Raw genomic sequence first — 20,663 nt, forward strand, 5'->3', positions numbered from 1 at the left:
AAATAACCGGACCTAAATCGGGAGATCGGATAGAATAAGGTTTCGTAAACCAAATGAGTGTTGGAACTCATATGATATGGTTTAACAAAGCCTACATTCTAAAATGAAACCTATCCTAAGTGCTTACGACCCGTTTAGGTAGCTTACGCTACTTTAACGCGTCGTTCGCGTAAAACGATCCAAATTGAGCGACGAATGGAATTTTATCATGCCAATCACTAAAATATAATATTTTAATGATTACATAAATTTTTGAATGTCCGGATGTATTCAGAACATAAGATATGAGCGAAAATGCAAACTTATGCACTTTTTGACGCTTTTAGTCCCTGAATGAGCATAAAGTTTATTTTAGCACACCGAACCCCTCAAGGCCTATTTATAAGCTATGTAAAGGATATTTAGGGCGTGTTTAACTTATGATCAAGTTTCGGATTGTTCGTTACGGTACAAATCAGCATACTTTCGTAGTTTGTCGAATTTAGTCCCTGTAAGCCAATAAACTTGATTTCGGCATACCTATCCATTCAAAACTTATTTCTAAGTTATGTAAAGGTTATTTAAGGTATGTTAAGCCTATGTCACTATTCCGTAGTGTTTGTTGCATTAAACTGGTTATATTTACGCATCAGATCGCGTATAACCTTCCAGAAAGCGATTTAAAGCCCGAAATCGGACAAGAATTGATATGTGCAAATGATACACATATTTTCACAAATCCCAAGTATGAAACACAAAATTTCATTGGTTTGGTATTTGTTTGACGGTCACAGTGACACAGGTGTCACAGTAACCTTATTTTGAAAAGTATAGTATTGCGACATAATTAACCAACTAAAATCGAGTTGGTTATAATGTATAAAATCACGTAACCATGATTCTTAACTCCAAAACATTTGTTTAGTTAAATTCAGATTGTAAATCGTTTTGAAATAAAAACTCGAATATTATATATATATATTGTCAGAAAAACCTTGTAATATATCTTTGTTTCGATAACCTTGCCCAAGTGATCTAGATAACACAACGACATATAATGTATTAAAAGCACTAATTTATAGCAAGTACCAGCGGCGTATCCACCATGCTTTTAACACATTACACCCGCCCCGTTACCTAATCACTTCCCTAACCCAACGGTTCAAACAGATTTCAAACGGTTCATGCCAATCAATGGTTACAAACGGTTCACATAGTCAAGTAGTCACAAACGGTTCACATAGTCAAGTAGTCACAAACGGTTCACATAATCAAGTAGTCACAAACGGTTCACATAATCAAACGGTTACAAACGGTTCACATAGTCCAATGGTTCACCTAATCAACGGTTACAAACGGTTCACATAGTCAAATGGTCACAAACGGTTCACATGATCAACGGTTACAACGGTTCAAAATGTAAAACAATGTGTCCATATGCTGGATGAGCATATGCGACAAAATGTAGTATATGGGAATCAATGTGCTAGCATGTTAAGTGAATATACATAGCAAAACATAATGAAATCATGTACTATAGTGTACTAATGAACATAGCAAGTATAGAACATGAAAAACATGAAAGTAACAAGTAGGCACATGTGTTCCACCCCAAAAAAGTTTGAAAACAGTAAAACAGGGGACTATGTACTCACTTGAGGGTGCTTAGAAGTCTTGAATAACAACCAAGCAAAGCTAGAGGGATCACGGAATCAAACGGCACCCTAGATAGGTAACTATGTAAATAACCAGACCTTAAATCGGGAGATTGGATATAGAATGAGGTCTTGTAAACCAAATGAGTGTTGGAACTCATGTGATATGGTTTAACAAAGCCTACATACTAAAATGAAACCTAACCTAAGTGCTTTCGACCCGTTACGATCCATTAAGGTAGCTTAAGCTACTTTAACGTGTCGTTCGCGCAAACGCGCATTCGAGACGTCTAACTAGTCCTATGACAAGTATTATATGCCTAAACATGTTTATTTATGTTGCATAATCAGTTATGTGACAAATGTTTGGGTTACATATGCTTAAGATCCAATTATGCATGAATAGGGCATTTTAGTAATTTATCTAAGGCATATAAACTACCTATCATACAACTACTTAAACTTGGTTACCTTAAGGATTAACCTCGGAAGGTTATTCCCTATGCAACTATGGTCACTAAACATGCTTGGTCGGATCCTAATGATCGACCAAATGGATCGAGTTCGAAAGTCTATGCGGTGGTTTAGACCGCTTGACTTACGACTCTAAACAAGCACTAAACTAAAAGTGACGAGCTAAGCATGTTAAAACATGCTTAACTAAGTTAGAAAACAGGTTTTTGATATCAAAACAAAGTGTTTTGATACCAAGAGTAGTTTGGTTGCAAAATACGCTTAAATGCGCATTTTGACCGAAATTACGACTCGTCACTATGCCTAGTCAACGTAGTAATCAATAGGTATAGTCACAAAGGACCATAACCATCGCGATTACGCTCAGCTCAGGAAATCAAGGATTCAAGGATACTTGAAATCTCAAGTGAGTACATAGTCCCCTCTTTTACTGTTTTCAAATGTTTTGGGGTGAAACATATGTGCCTACTTGTTATTTTCATGATTTGAAACTATATGATTACACATGCTTAGTACTTATTCTTTTGACAAATTAAACAATTACCTATGGTTTAAACACTGATTTTCAAAACTTATGAAACTAATTGTTGGATTGTACCTATTTTTATACATTCACCCAGCCGATTGGTAGTACGATATTGCGCTATAGGACTAGACACCCCATTCCTGTTGTATGGAATGTCAAAAACCAAATTTTAACTAAATAGAAATTGCCTTTGTGGTATTTCTATAGTCTCCAAAGTGTAGTTTGATACACTAAGGCTTGATTGAATACCAAATCACACTTTCTTTGTATATGTTGATATACTACAAAAGTACAGTTTGATGTGCTCTCAAATGTGATCTACCAAAGTATATTTTGATATACTATGTACAAAATCCAACATGTGTTTTAACATACTACTTTGTTATTTACCAAAGCATAGTTTGATATACTACTGTTTAACAAAGTATAGATTGATATACTACCACCTTTGATATTTCATAAACTAAAGTATATTTTGATATACTACCAAAGCATAGTTAATATGCTATTTTCAAACCAAAGCATAGTTGATATGCTATTTGCAAACCAAAGCATAGTTGATATGCTATTTTCAAACCAAAGCATAGCTTAATATGCTATTTTCTAACCAAAGTATAATTTGATATACTACCGATACTTTTATCCTTAAACCAAAGTATACTTGAGATATACTACCAAATCTATTATTTTAACTACCAATGTATATTTCGATATACTATCTATTTAACTATTTCAAAACTAAAGTATACTTTGTTATACTATTTATACAAACTTTTCAAAACCAAAGTATATTTTTGACTATACTATAAACCTTTTACCAAAACGACACGTTTCAGAAACAAAAACTTTTACGTTGGATTCATGGCTATTTTGAAAACATAAAACATTTTCTTGCATTATCCAAAGCCATGAATCTAATACACAAAATCCTATGTTACTCACATGCATTTTTATGCTGACGTACCTATTTTCATATATGTTTCAGGTACTGCTATGTGATGATTGTTGATGCATGCTAAACATAGGATGGACTCGTGCCTTAGCGACTTTAAAACTGAGAAACAATTATTTGTATTTATCTGAGTTGTACTAAAACAATGAGTTCAATAATTCAATAAAACAAAACTATTTGATCGATGGTTGTGAAACAATGATTCTGTTACAACACTCCCCGACGTTTCCACCACGATTTGTTGTTTTACGTGGTCGGGGTGTGACAGAAAAGTTGGTATCATCCGATCTCCCGATTTAGGTCCGGTTATTTACATAGTTACCTATATAGGGTGCCGTTTGATTCCGTGACCCCTCTAGCTTTGCTTGGTTGTTGTTCAAGACTTCTAAGCACCCTCAAGTGAGTACATAGTCCCCTCTTTTACTGTTTTCAAACTGTTTTGGGGTGGAACACATGTGCCTACTTGTTACTTTCATGTTTCTCATGTTTTTATATCATATACTTACTATGTTCAATAGTACACTATTAGTACATGATTTAATTATGTTTTGCTATGTATGTGCTCTTAACATGCTAGCACATTGATTTCCGTATATTACATTTTGTCGCACATGCTCATCCAGCATATGGACAAATTGTTTTACATTTTGAACCGTTGTAACCGTTTGATCATATAAACCGTTTGTGACCACTCGACTATGTGATCTGTTTGCAACCATTGGATTATGTGAACCGTTTGTAACCGTTTGATTATGTGAACCGTTTGTGACTACTTGACTATGAGAACCGTTTATGACTACTTGACTATGTGAACCGTTTGTAACCGTTGATTGACATGAACCGTTTGAAATCTGTTTGAACCGTTGGGTTCGGGAAGTGATTAGGTAACGGGGCGGGTGTAATGTGTTAAAAGCATGGTGGATACGCCGCTGGTACTTCCTATATATAAGTGCTTTTAATACATTATATGTCGTTGCGTTATCTAGATCACTTGGGCAAGGTTATCTAAAACAAAGTTATATTACAAGGTTTTTCTAACGATATATACTATTCGAGTTTTATTTCAAAAAAACGATTTATAATCCGGATTTATCTAAACAAATGTTTTGGAGTTACGAATCATGGTTACGAGATTTTATAAATTATAAACAACTTGATTTGAGTTGGTTAATTATGTCGCAATATTTTACTTTTCAAAACAAGGTTTTTAAAATAAGTATTGCAACATGCAAACTAGCCATGAATCCGACACTCAAACAAAACCTATGTACTCGCCGGCATTTTTATGCTGACGTACCTATTTTCCCATGTGTTTCAGGTACAATAGTTGATGATGCTTGATGATGATATTTGTGTACTCTCACATAGGATTGGACAAGGCCTTAGTGACTAAATAACAATGAAAGTCTATTTGTACATGTTTTGTTTCTAATTCATATGTAATGTAATACGTTTAATTCAATAAAACAGTACTGTTTAAATCCATGGTTGTGAAACAATGATTCTGTTACAACACTTCCCAACGTTTCCGCCACATTTTGTTGTTTTACGTGGTCGGGGTGTGACAGAAAAGTTGAGAGCGGGAGAGAATTTCTAAAGGTTTTGGGCTTTAATTATTTTATTATAGTTTGAAATATTGTTGGGTTTGGTTAATGGGCTAGCTAGTTAGGAATTATAAGTAGGTAAAGGTATGAGTATTTGGGTTTAGTTAGTTAGGTATTAAAAGTTATATAATTTAGGTAGTATTTTTTTTAAAGAGTTTACTAAAAAAAATTAAAATATAAATTGATAACACTTTTTACCTAAGGGGTGCGGACGAAAAATTTCAAGGGTGCGGTCGAAAAATTCCAAAGGGTACGGACGAAAAATTCCAAGGGGTGCGGACGGGATTTTCGACGGAACTTAGCACTAAATTTTTTTTCCCCGGGGGTGCACCCGCCCACCTTGGGCTGGGCTTGGGTCCGCCCCTGACCTCTAGCCGGAGGTAAAGACCTAGGTCTAGCTTCCTCAACCAGAGCAGCAAATATAGGTTTTGATCTGAATCTGGTCCGACATTTAGAACCGGCGGTGGTTGTTGATTTGTTCCGGTAGAAAACCGAGGGGTTTCCCGGTGAGGTGGTGGATGCTGGTGATAACGTCATCGTTCTCATTATCCACGGTGGTTTGTGGTGGTGAATACCGAGAAAAAATATGACTCACCCGTTCAATGGCTTCACGTGCTCATTATCCACGGTGACTGTTACGGAGAAAATCAAGGTTTCCGGTTTGGTGTGAATAGCAAAGACGAGTACGGTAGGGTGTCGTTGAGGTGGAGTTTCAGGTTTTGGTGGTGCTTGATGGATGAAATGGTGATGGTAGAGGCGTGGTGATGAAGGTTGAAGATGAAGTTGGGGGTGAGTGGTGGGAAGGTCCTATTTGATTTTTTTAATGTTTTAATTTAATTAGTATTTTAAATGATAAGGGTAGTTAAGTTATTTTACACCGACTTAACTGAAAAAACTAACATACATCCATCCAGGGACTATCTAAGTAACAAAAGATCAAACCACAAGAAATATACGTGTAATTTTAAAAAGTTGGGGACTAAATGTGAAAAAATGAGAAACCACAAGGACCCTCCGGGCAATTAACTCTTTAAAAATTAAAGACATTAAATAACTAAGACAATGAGACTAAAAACAAAACGCACGAAATAAACTAAAAAAAAGATTACATAATTAAGACAGAAATACTTGATTTAAATAACCCAACATTCACCAATTGGTCGATAGCAATTTCAACTTTTGATATGTACCACACCATTCTCAACTTTTAACTTTGGATTCACACAACGCTATATCCTCTTTTCTTCGCTCCACCGAATCATTGCCATTTTTTTCAAAATTTTTGAAGTAGAACTGTGTAGAAAGGTGAGAGAAATTTAAATGAATTGTGAGTGTTTGTAAAAAAAATAGAAGAATGGAGTTGTTTATACAGGGGAAGTAATTTATTTTTAAAAAGTATTTATAAACTTACCGTTGACATACAACGGCTACTACCCACATCCACTCACGTTGTTCCACGTCGCCCGACGTGTGTTCTCTACGCCAGTGGAAATCCTACTGCCTCAAGTCCCACGCCGGGCCGGTGCTCACGCGTGAAGAGGAAATCACGCCGGATTTCCACGCTATGATCCTATGTTATCCAGTTTCTTTAATATTGTTTAACTTGATAAATCATATACCTATCACACTACAAGAAACATGTAGCAATACCGGTAGGGGTGAGCAAGTTTAGGTTCGGACCGAAAATAACCGAGAACCGAACCGAAAATATACCTAACCTGACCCGAATCCAAGTACCTAGGTATTTAGATCGGTTCCAATTTTTCTTATAAAATAAGGTCGGGTCGGGTCGGTTCTCGGTTCTTTTCATGGTGAAACCCGACTTGGACTTACGGACCGGAACCGACCCTATATTTAGGGTAGTGAAGCGGTTTTATATTTTATGTTTGATCGGTTCTTGGGTCGGGTCGGGTAATGGTCGGGTCGGGTTGGGTCGGGTTTTTCCTTTTGCTCACCCCTAAATACCGGCGACACCATTAGCGGCGACGCCGTGCAATAGCGGGGACGACATCAACAGTCGCCGCTATTGCACGACGTCGCCGCTATTGGTGTCGCCGGTAATCGGTCGATCTGTGTGTTGCAATCAAGATTCACTTTTGGCCCTTAATGGGTACATGATCAAAGGGCTGGTGTTCTTCCCAAACAAACACACACTTCATATTCAAAACGTTTTCATTCTTCTCAAAACAAACACAGAGCACTTCAACAGGGCATTAGCGGAGCACCGGCATCTTCACCGGAGCATCACTGGAGCACCTTTATCTTCTGTAAGGACCTGCATGAAAATGTCCTAAAACGCCCTGTAAGTGAAAGCCCGAACCCCAAAAACCCTAATTTTTAAGAAAAATCAAGAAAATCAAATTTTATTACTTGGTCGTGGGCCGCGAAAGAGTTAAACAAAGCCTTCGCGGGGCGCGACAACTCGGTGAATCTCCGGATAAGCATTAGGGCCACGTGTCGCACACATGGCTGGCCTAGGGTATGACACGGCAGCCCTAGTCGTAGCTAGGGTGGCCCACGCGGGCCGCGAAGAACCCTCGTTCAAGTTTACGCGGGCCGCGAGAGACCTAATTTTCAGCGATAAATTCGACGTTGCATGGCCAGTTCAATTTGCTCGAACAATTTCACTCAAACTGCTTTCTTTCAGTTCGAAATCAAAATTTAGAATAGTGAAACGTTGCTACGAAAACAGGGTAATAACTCGATCACTGCTACGATACAATGTCGATCGATTAAAACCATTCTGATGGATGTTTAAGTGCTGCCCGAATCTTGGGCTATACTTTGTCATTCATCGTGAGGGTTTCGATCTCGTGAGTTATTGTAAATGTTGTATTAAGTTATCAACCTAGTTTCGTTTGCATTATTTAACTAGGTTACCAGGCTTAATCAGTAGGCAGACTCTGTACACTTAAACTTGCAATGTGAGTCATTTTCTTTTTATCAAACTGTTTCATGGAATCTCAAAACATTTTAGTTATATTTTGCGGTGATTAAGTCTTTGCAAAATCTTTAATTACTGGCAGTAAGTGGGGTATTGTGCACATTACTGTTGTAGTATCAGATGTTAGGTGGGCGCGCCTAAATCATGATATACGTCACTATTGGGTGACAGGACCCAATAGTGGTATGACCACAGTCATAGATCCAGTCGAGTGACAACTGGACCAGTTAATTATAAGATAGGGGCAAATGTAAAAACTCTTAATGCTGTAAATTATAGCAAGGTGTCTTTTTGTATAAAATGGAATGACTCGCTAGTATTTCCCCACTGATAAAATCTTTTTAAACATGTTTCAGGTGATTTGATTTACTGTAAAGAAGGGAACGTGCCGCGTAGCACTCCAGCTTGAATGAAGTGGCTCAGTAAATAAATAAACATGTTTTTGTGACCAGGGAGTTTCCCAGTGAAATTCCTTTATTGTAATTTACGGGGTTTGTCTCAAAACTTGAAATAAAATAATTGGGCATTTTCAGTTTAAATGATCCTGTTAAAATTTCCTCTGCCAAATCAACCACCAATGCCACGGGTTTCTGTCCCGCGGCTTCCGAACTGGGAAACTGGGTCGGGGGCCGTGACAGAAAAAGGTGGTATCAGAGCCACTGATTTTAGCCAATTAAGTATTTGGAAAATACTTAAAACTGCCATTTTGTGATTATGTAAAAATTTAATTATAGTAAATAAAATTTTAATTTGGATTTTTGTGTTTTCCTTACGTGTGACTTACAACATGAATGAACTATCGGAAGCCCTCCAAAATTTCACAATCCATACTACTGATATGGATACAACAAGAACCCAGTCCGGTTATCAGGCTAACACCGAGGAGCCACTTGTGTTTCAGGCCGAGTCACAGGAGAAACCCAAACCTAAAAAGAGGAGAAGACTTCTGGACTGGAAACGAGGACGAAAGAAGAAGCCCGCTGCCCAAAGGGTGAAAAAGATAGAGGATCCAAAAGGAAAATGAAAAGAAGTAGGGAGAGCTCTGGTCAAGCCCAGGAATTGCCACCTTGGGAGGAACTCGATAGAAAATTGGCAAACTGTGACCTCATCGGACCTGCTGATGAAACCCTTTTCAATTTTCCCGCTCAATCAGAACTTTCTATCAATTTGGAACCTGCTATTCCAGACCCAATTGTTAACCCTCAACCTCTTACTGGATAGTTGGAAGAATGGTGGACTAGTGACTGGCATTTTCAGAACTTTATGAATAACCCAAATGTGTACTTTCCCCAGTTTGAACCTGAACCTGCTCCTTTTCCACCCATGAACCGGAGAATGTTGCCGAATTACGCCTCTACGGCGAGGAACTGGTGGATGCGGGAAATCGGATTCGAGAAGTGGGGGAAAACATCACATGGAAGTACGACGAGAGGGAGCGTCGTTTTTGAAAAGCCAGATAACAATAGTTAGATATTTTGTATAATAATAATATGTGAAATATATATATGTATATATATATATATATCTAATAATAATAATAATAACATAATATTGTATCATAATACTAAAATAAAACATCTGTAAAATATCTGGCTTGTACGAACGCATAATATTTTATATAAATATAAATTTCGCAATGTCGATGATTTTGGCTATATGTGTTGACTTAGTTGTGTTTGTGATTGCCCTTTTGTGTTTAGTTGCTATCCATTTTGTGACAATAATTTTTATATATTGTTAATTATTCAGATGGAAAACGCAGTAAACCAAACGGAAAACGAAGTTAACCCATCAGAACAAAATAATGAAGATCATTTTCTCAATAGACAAGATATGGAAAATATAGTTGCTCAGGGAATAGCCAATGCTATCCCAGCAATCACCGCTACCGTTAAGAATCTTGTTGAACCTTCCCAAGCTAACTATAGCAAACGCACCCGCGATGATAATTACAGTAACAGTGTGAATGTGGGCAGTGATAATAATAATAATGTAATTCAAGCCCTATTACTTAAGAAAATGAAAGTGGAAACGAGTGGTTGCACTTACAAAGAATTTCTCGCCTGTAAGCCAGTCAAATTTGTAGGCAATGAAGGGGCGACTGCCGCACTGCGTTGGTTGGAAAAGACCTAAGCTGTAATCAAAATAAGTAAGTGCGCAGAAGAAGACATGGTGATGTATGCATCCCACCTTTTTAAAGAGGAGGCGTTAGAATGGTGGAACAGGTGCTGCAAGCTAAGGGAAGTGACGTGGCTTATGCCATGAGTTGGGAGGAATTTAAGGAATTGGTAGAAAGGAGTTTTGTCCCTCCTACGAAAAGGAACATATGACAAATAAATTCCTGAACCACCGGATGGTGGACGTTGATTATCGGGGGTGTACTTCGAAAGTTTTCAAGTATGCTAGAATTGTACCGACTCTGGCCTCGCCAGAACCGGTGCTTATCTCTCGCTACATTTGGGGACTAATTAGCGAGATTCGTGATATACTCAAAGCTGCGAGACCCGAACAATTGATGATGCGGTCGAATTAGCTAACACCTTGACCAACGGATTGGTGCGTACAAGAGAAGAAAACAGGAAAAAGGAATTGGCTCAAAAGATTACCCATGGTTTCCGTGGGGGTAATTATAATAAATTCAAGAAAAAGGGAACATGGCAGTCTTCCATCCCGCCATTTTGCGGAAATTGTAAAAAGAAGCATTTCGGAAATTGTATGGAATCTTGCAATTTCTGCAAAAGACCGGGGCACCGAGAAGAAGAGTGCAGGAGAAAGGCGATGATCTGCTACAACTGCGGAGAAGCTAGGCATATTAAGCCAAATTGCCCAAAATTGGTTAAGCAAGCTGACAACAAGGCTAAAACTGCTGAAGGAACTAATAAAAAGAATGCAAGAGCCTTCCAACTGACTACACAAGAAGCAGATCTGATTCCGGATGTGATAGCTGGTACGTTTCCTGTACATGACGTTTACACAAAAGTATTATTTGACTCTGGTGCAAACCAAAGTTTTATAAATACTTCATTCTGCCAAGCTCTTAAGCAACCTTTAAGCAAACTTAGGCAAATTTATACGGTAGAAACGGCAGAGGGAAACTCTGTTAATTTAGATAGGGTACTCCAAGAAGGAAAAATAGAACTCTCAGGCCATAAATTTTCTGCAAACCTTCTACCTATGAATTTAGCAGGATTCGATGTCGTGTTAGGAATAGATTGGTTAGTCGCCAACCATGCTCGAATCCTATGTGATAAAAATTCCATAGAAATTCATACGCCAGCAGGAGAGGTAATTTTGGTTACGGGAGATAAGCCACGTAAACCAATGAAGTTCATATCAGTAATGAAAGTTGCTAGTTATGAACGAAAACAAGGAATAGTGTATATGATTTTGGTAATCATTAACACTAAAATCAAAGAACTTATAGAAATTCCAGTAGTATCAGAATAATACTCTGATGTATTCCCAGAAGAGCTACATGGATTACCACCGGATAGGGAAGTAGAGTTTAGAATTTATTTAATTCCTGGAACTGCGCCAATAGCTAAGGCACCCTATCGGTTAGCACCCACAGAAATGTTAGAACTGAAAAAACAATTAGATGAATTGTTAAGCAAAGGATTCATACAACCCAGTTCATCCGCTTGGGGAGCACCTGTGTTGTTCATGAAAAAGAAGGATGGGTCGATGCGGATGTGTATCGATTATAGGGAATTGAATAAGGTTAAAATTAAGAATCGATACCCATTACCTAGGATTGATGATCTTTTCGATCAACTTCAAGGAGCTAGGTATTTTTCTAGTATAGATTTGCGCTCCGGATACCATCAGCTGAAGGTACAGGAAGAAGACATACCTAAAACTGCTTTCAGGACTAGGTATGGTCACTACGAGCTTACAGTCATGCCCTTTGGATTAACAAATGCTCCTACAGCATTTATGGACATGATGAATAGGATCTGTAAGCAGTATTTGGATAAATTTGTAATTGTCTTCATCGACGATATACTTATTTATTCCAAAAGACAGGATGAACATTGTGAACACCTGCATGCACTCTTGGCCCTGCTAAGAAAGGAAAAGCTTTATGCCAAATTTTCAAAGTGTGAATTTTGGCTACAAGAGGTGCAATTTTTAGGACACATGGTGAATCACGAAGGCATTCACGTAGATCCCTCCAAGATAGAAGCAATCACAAATTAGAAGGTCACGCAATCTGCTACTGAAGTTAGAAGTTTTCTAAGATTAGCTGGATATTATAGGCGCTTCATAAGAGACTTTTCTAAGATAGTTGTTCCATTAACTAAGCTAACCTGTAAAACAGTTAAGTTTAATGGGGATCTAAGCAAGAGGAAGCCTTTAGAATTTTAAAGCAAAGGTTAACAAATGCCCCAATTCTTGCCTTACCAGAAGAGACAGAGGATTTTGAAGTCTAATGTGTCTAAGCTAGGATTAGGTTGTGTCTAATGCAACGCAAAAATGTAATTGCATATGCATCAAGGCAATTGAAAAAGCAAGAGGAGAATTACACGACTCACGACTTAGAACTAGGAGCAATAATTTTTGCCCTTAAGATTTGGAGACATTATTTGTATGGAAGTAAGTTTACTGTCTTTACAGATCATAAGAGTTTAAGGTACATATTTGGGCAAAAAGAATTAAATATCAGACAAAGAAGATAGATGAAAATTTGAAGTGATTACGACTGTGATATCCTATATCACAAAGGAAAGGCAAATGTAGTAGCAGATGCCCTAAGTCGTAAGTACCATGAGAAGCAAAGGCGAGTTCGTGCTCTTAGACTAAATCTACAATTAGATTTAATGGAACAATTGAAAAATGTTCAAGAAATAGCAATCCAGGATGATGCTAAAGGAATGAAAGGACGAATAAAGGAACTAGAGCAAGGGACTGATGGAATTTGGAGATTCGATAAGAAAAGGATTTGGGTACCTAGACAAGGAAACTTACCAGATAAGATATTAGAGGAAGCCCATAAATCTAGGTATACGATGCATCCTGGTAATAACAAGATGTATCAAGATTTAAGAAATAACTTCTAGTAGATAATTATCACACAAGCATCAACGTTGCCCCGTTCGAAGCACTATATGGACAAAAGTGTCGAACTCAAGTATGCTGGGCAGAAATAGGAGAAAGTCAATTATCAGGTCCCGAGATTGTACAGGAAACCACCGACAAGATAACTCAAATCAAAGAAAGACTAAAAATGTCTCGAGACCGCCAGAAGAGTTATGCAGACAATCGATGTAAGCCGTTAGAATTTCAAGTTGGAGACATGGTACTATTGAAAGTTTCTCCTTGGAAAGGGATAGTTCGGTTCGGTAAGAAAGGAAAGCTAAGTCCAAGGTACATAGGACCCTTCACAGTTACCTAACGAATAGGACCAGTTGCCTATCAACTGCAACTACCAGAAGAGCTAGCCGGGGTACATGATGTGTTTCATGTATCTAATCTTAAAAAGTGTTTATCTGATGAATCACTGGTAGTACCTCTTCAAGATATAGAGGTGAATGAAAAATTGAAGTTTGTGGAGAAACCTCTTCAAATAGAAGACAGAAAGGTCAAGCACCTCAAACACAAGAGATTGGTACTGGTCAAAGTAAAGTGGAATTCGAAAAGAGGACCTGAGTACACATGGGAGCTGGAATCGGAAATGAAGCGAAAATATCCTTACTTGTTCCAGTAAATCTCGAGGACAAAATTTTAAATAAGGTGGGGAGGATGTAAGGACCTGCACGAAAATGTCCTAAAACGCCCCGTAAGTGAAAGCCCGAACCCCTAAAACCCTAATTTTTATGAAAAATCAAGAAAATCAAATTTTATTACTTGGTCGCGGGCCGCGAAAGAGTTAAGCAAAGCCTTTGCGGGGCGCGACAGCTCGGTCAATCTCCGGATAAGCATTAGGGCCAAGTGTCACACACGTGGCATGCCTAGGGTATGACACGGCAACCCTAGCCGTAGCTAGGGGGCCCTCAGGGGCCGCGAAGGACCCTCCTTCAAGTTTACGCGGGCCGCGAGAGACCTAGTTTTCAGCTATAAATTCGACGTTGCATGGCCAGTTGAATTTCCTCGAACAATTTCACTCAAACTTCTTTCTTTCTGTTCGAAATCAAAATTTAGAATAGTGAAACGCTGCTATGACAACTGGGTAATAACTCGATCACTGCTACGATACAATGTCCGATCGATTAAATCCAATCTGATGGATGTTTAAGTGCTGCCCAAATCTTGGGCTATACTTTGTCATTCATCGTGAGGGTTTCGATCTCGTGAGTTATCGTAAATGTTGTATTAAGTTACTAACCTAGTTTCGTTTGCATTATTTAACTAGGTTAGCAGGCTTAATCAGTAGGCAGACTCTGTCCACTTAAACTTGCAATGTGAGTCATTCTATTTTTATCAAACTGTTTCATGAAATCTCAAAATATTTTAGTTATATTTTACACTGATTAAGTCTTTGCAAAATCTTTAATTACTGGCAGTAAGTGGGGTATTGTGCACATTACTGCTGTAGTATCAGATGTTAGGTGGGCGCGCCTAAATCATGATATACGTCACTATTGGGTGACAAGACCCAATAGTGGTATGACCACAGTCATAGATCCGGTCGAGTGACAACTGGACCAGTTAATTATAAGATAGGGGCAAATGTAAAAACTCTTAATGCTGTAAATTATAGCAAGGTGTCTTTTTGTATAAAATGGAATGATTCGCCAGTATTTCCCCATTGATAAAATCTTTTTAAACATGTTTCAGGTGATTTACTGTAAACAAGGGAACGTGCCGCGTAGCACTCTAGCTTGAATGAAGTGGCTCAGTAAATAAATAAACATGTTTTTGTAACCAGGGAGTTTCCCAGTGAAATTCCTTTATTGTAATTTACGGGGTTTGTCCCGAAACTTGAAATAAAATAATTGGGCATTTTCAGTTTAAACGATCATGTTAAAATTTCCGCTGCCAAATCAACCACCAATGCCACGGGTTTCTGTCTCGCGGCTTCCCAACCGGGAAACTGGGTCGGGGGCCGTGACATCTTCACCGGATCACCTTCATCTTCACCGAAACACCTTCATCTTCACCGGAGCATCACCGGAGCACCTGCATCTTCACCAGAGCATCACCGGAGCACCTTCATCTTCATCGGAGCATCTGCATCTTCACCAGAGCATCACCGGTGCACCTACATCTTCATCAGAGTATCTTCATCGTCACCGGAGATTTGAATGGATTAAATATATGAGATTTGTTTGATTAAATATATGAGATTTGTAGTTTTATGTAGAAAACATCTTTGTTTTGTTTGATTTTATGGATTCAATATATGAGATTTGAATGATGATATAATGCTCCTTTGTCTTCCATCTTTGTTTGAGGTTTTGGATATAATCGCAATACTGGAGTATCTTCACCGGTGAAGTTTCAGGCAAAACTCCGGCTAAAGTCTAAAGGGCAATGTCGGCAACGACATCAATAGAGGCGACAAAAAGGGCAATAGCGGCCGATCTATACAGGCAACCCTTTAGCGGTGACATGTTGCCGCTAAAACCAATAGCGACGATAAACAGGCTTTCTACGATGACACATGATGCCGCTAAGGTACCCGTTTCTTGTAGTGTCACTTGTTACATACATGCAAATAACACCTAAACCATTACAAATGCAAGATACTCTACATCACATGCAACGCATTAAAACATAATGCGATTACCATAGCAAGCATAGTCAAACTAGCCATTCAATGCACATAATCAATAACTCATCATTCAAAAAATTGGTTAATTATTAAAAACGCATCTTTTTTATACTCGATCAAAATAACCCCGATGTCACCTACACTGGACATTTGATTTCTTTTTGTTCAGCATGAGTTGAACATTCTCAAAAACTATTTAAACCTTGTACGTTACATGTCTTGGTTATGTCGGTTTCTTCTTCCCAAATTTGGAACATGTACTCTGTCAAACTTGCGAATCACTGGTTTTGTATATGAGAGAATAGAAAATCAAAAGAGTAATAATCTTGCTTGTATTGATTGAAAGTAATGAATACAATTGACATACATGAACCCTATATGTACTAAACGAACAGGTGCGATGAAAGGATCTGTTCCTTGATGAACAATTGCGTCTCCTCGTTCTTGTGTTGCTGGCGTCGATGTGAAGATGTGTGTCTCTAGGGAGAGGTGACGTTTTTCTTTTAGTGTAGGTTACAATCTTTCGTTTGTTCGCTTCCAGTCCCCACACTTGTATAACTTATCTACTTAAAACATAAACTATCTAATAATTAATTACTAAACAACCCTCGTACTTTAGGATGCGATGGATTAGAACACATTCATAACATTTGAACTCGCTCTTGTCTCTATTTCCTCGATCCATATTCGTCCATATCCTCTACCTCATCTGAACGAGCTTCGTGCACGTCCTCTACCATGATTTTGATCGCAATGTCCTTTTCCATGATGCCAATTTCCGGAATGATTGTCTGAACTTGCCATTAAGAGATTATTGTTCTCCGGTTCGTTTTGGCTCTTGGGTGTCATTTTATCTATTTTTGAATACTGCTCAATGGATGCCACAATTGGTAGAAACTTCTTTGGAACAGAGATAAGCAATTTCCTTACACTCTTCTTATCTTTAATGGTGGTACCGAGACTTTTAAACTTGAATTTTATACCACCCAACTTACTTGCAAAACTGCTTACTCTTTCGATTTCTTCCATCTTTAAGGCTTCTAATTCGCTTCTCAAAGTTTGTAGACGCGCTTTCTGAACCACATTGGCTCCAAGAGATTGAACTTTGATTGCATCCCAACTATTCTTTACATTTTCGTACTGCGCAACTTGCGTTAGAACATCTCCCGATAATGTTTGGAAGATCATTTCTTTTGTTGTATGCGCCTTTTTCTCATCTACCCCTTCTTTTGAAACAATCGTATCCCAAAGATTATAGGCCTTCAAGTTCCATCAGGATTTCCCACTAAATGTTATTCGATTTAGTAGCTTTGGGCATTGAAGGGATATATTTCCTTGCTAGTGGATTGACGTTGACGTGCTTTCTTTGTCGACTTTTCCTGACATACTTCCTTTCTGATTTAGGTTGTTTCATATCTTCCTTGCTTTACTTCAAGATTTTCTTGCTATTCGTCAATCTTTCTTCTTGCTTGCACCACACAGGTTTCGTTTTGCCACACAAGTCTTCATTGCCACATAGGTGTTGTTACCACGAAGGTTATGTACGATGAAGGATTTGTACCATGAAAGATTTGTACCACACATGATTTCTGGAATTTATAACTTGGTATTTTAGATTCGTTTTGAATAGCGTTCTTTTCTAAAACATAATTTATGTCCCTTTTAAAAGACATATTGGTTTTTTTTGTTTGAATTTCTAAAAAAAATGGCAGAATAGATTCTTACTGATTTGATTTAGTAGAACAATTTGATTCTCCCTGATTTCATTTGAGATTTGAATTTCAAAAAAGAATTCAAACAAACGAGAGCTTTGACTGCAATCAATCAATCAATCAATCTGCAATTCAATTTTGAAACGAATACAAAAACTCAAAAAAGTTAATAAATTTGGGAACCTGATTATGATGATTCCAATCGGTTTCTTCTTCTTCCCAAATTTGAAACATGTATTTTGTCGAACTTGCGAATCACAGGTTTTGTATACGAGAGAATAGAGAATCAAAAGAACAATAATCTTGCTTGTATTGATTGAAAGTAGTGAATACAATTGACATACATGAACCCTATATATACTAAACGAACAGGTGCGATAAATGAACGTGTTCCTTGATGAACAGTTGCGTCTTGCTGTCGTCAATGTGAAGAGTCGTGTCTAGAGGCGCCTTTTCCTTTAGTGTAGGTTCCAATATTTCGTTTGTTCGCTTGCAGAACCCGCACTTGTATAACTTATCTACGTAAAACATAAACTATCTAATATCTAATTACTAAACAACCCTCGTAGTTTAGGATGTGAGACATTAGAAATTCAATGATAAGAAAAACAACACTTGAACATAGCGAAAAAAAAAGACACCAAACACCACAAAACACCAATATATTTCATATTTGTTTAATTTTTATCGTCTTCTGAATCTGAAGAAAACGTGTGACTCCCCGGAGGAGTTCCATCACATGGAGGTGACTCTCTGTTTCCGTTTCCTGGACTTGGACTTGGCATACCTGGATCATGCATTCCCCGGAGGAGTTCCATGACATGGAGGTGACTGTCTGTTTCCGTTTCCTGGACTTGGACTTGGCATACCTGGATCATGCATTAAATCAGAGAAAAGTTTGGTTAGTTTAATCAAATAGGGTATAGATAATTAAGTGCCCAAAAAGATATATCGGTACAAACAGGCGGGGCCGGCTCAACCGTTTTAGAGGCACAAAGCAAACTAGAGATCTGGGGCCTACTGAATGAGGTTCTTTTTGCTAGGCTTGTAGCAATTGAATTTTGGGCTTTGTATTTAAAAATAACAAAGGAAAAAAAAAACAGTTTAACAATGTCTCGAACCTATGCGTTACCTGTAAAATAGAGAGGAAGTTTACCACTCAATCAACATACTATTTTATGTTTAACTTCCCTAATTTAAACAAATATACAAAAACTAGGGGTCTTTTTTAAATTTGGAGCCTTTCTTAAATGGTGGTCCAAATCCCTTGCTTGGGTTTACTTACGCCGGAAACAACTTTGCAATGCCCTCCGTGCAGATTCTTGGGTCACCATTGCCGGAATAGTTGAAATCAACAACATGCAAAATAGAACAACAAGAAGTTTGTGTTCCATTTCATCAGCAGGAGTATTTCTTCTGCCTGGTTGGTTTATTTTCATCAATTTGAATGGTATTTATGCTTTACCCAGACATGTAAAGGTCAAATATATGTGTGAAGGTCAAATATATGTAACTTCTCCGTAGGTTTAATAGAATAAAATATTTCTATATAATTATATATATATTATATTATGTTATATATATATATATATATATATATATATATATATATATATATATATATATATATATATATATATATATTATGGGTAGGGTTCCAGCGTGAACAACCTCCCAAGTGTGAACTGCGTGAACTGATCTGGGCCCTTGATTTCCCTTTTAGTTGTTAAGGGTAGGATTGTAATTATATAAAAAAATAGATTTAAATCATTATTTTAAAAATTAAATTAAGTTACATCTTTCCCAATTTAAATTCATTATCCACATTATGTTTTATTTATTAATAAGATAATTATAAAAAAAAAACAACAAATCACCATATTTCAATTTTTTTTTTATTTCAGATTCATCACAATCGAATTTTGATTTTTAAGATCCACGTAACCTTCATATTTTAGCGGAATACACATGTGTACTTGGATATAAATAGAACAGTACACATGCGTACTCAGCATCGTACATATGTGTAATTAGCTACATAATACATACATAGAAACAATACCTGTAAAACTATTTTATATTTAACAAATTACAAGTTCCATAATGTTTTCCAAACCAAACAAAAAAAAAAAACATATAATTACAAGTTCCAGTTTGGTAGAAACAATAAACCCAACATAATCGGAAAAAAACAGAAAACAAAATCTTTTACAGTTATTCGCCACGTTATATGCTGAAACATCCTTATCGACCAAGCAAACAAACATGTGTGAATCATCCTTATCGACCTCATACGTGAATCATCCTTGTCGACCTTCCGTCTCCACTTTTCTCATTACGAAATCTCCTATAATAGCACAAAAAAACTCATCAACTAATTTTTTGCATAATTCACAAGTGTACATCAACAACCTTACACATTCAATACACAAAAAATTATGAGATATCACAAAAACAGACGTTATACACATGTGTACATCGCATTAAAATCAGAATACACATGTGTACATCGCATTAAAAACAGAGCAAAATCAGAATAAACATGTGTACATCGCTTTAAAACCAGATCAAACTCAGAATACACATGTGTACATCGCATTAAAACAGAGCAAAAATCAGAATACACATGTGTACATTGCATTAAACATTGTACCAATAATCATTAAAATTAAATATTAACTAATAAATAAATTAAAACATTAAAAAGGAACCCAATATTTAGGATCTAAAATTTAGATTAGAGATGGGCATAAAAAAACATATATTTAACAACCTTTTATGATCTGACAAGTTTCAATTGTTGTTGAATAAAGATTGGGCTGCAACTATTTGATCAAAGTGATTCACGTGATTTTTTATAAAGTGACGAAAATTGTGATCACACCTTAATTCTCATTTGACCAACACTATAGTGGATCTGACAATTCAAATCACATGCAATCACACATGAGTCTGATCACCTCATGTAGACTGACAAACAATTTCTTGGGCCGATGAACACATGTATCAATTTAAAAAACGATTGGGCCGCTGATTATGGATAATCACAAGAACTGACAATTTATCAGATCAAAACTAAAAAAAACCGGTTTCAAACAATACC

Source organism: Helianthus annuus, chromosome 3 (genome assembly GCF_002127325.2).
Source record: "Helianthus annuus cultivar XRQ/B chromosome 3, HanXRQr2.0-SUNRISE, whole genome shotgun sequence".
Taxonomy (NCBI): domain Eukaryota; kingdom Viridiplantae; phylum Streptophyta; class Magnoliopsida; order Asterales; family Asteraceae; genus Helianthus; species Helianthus annuus.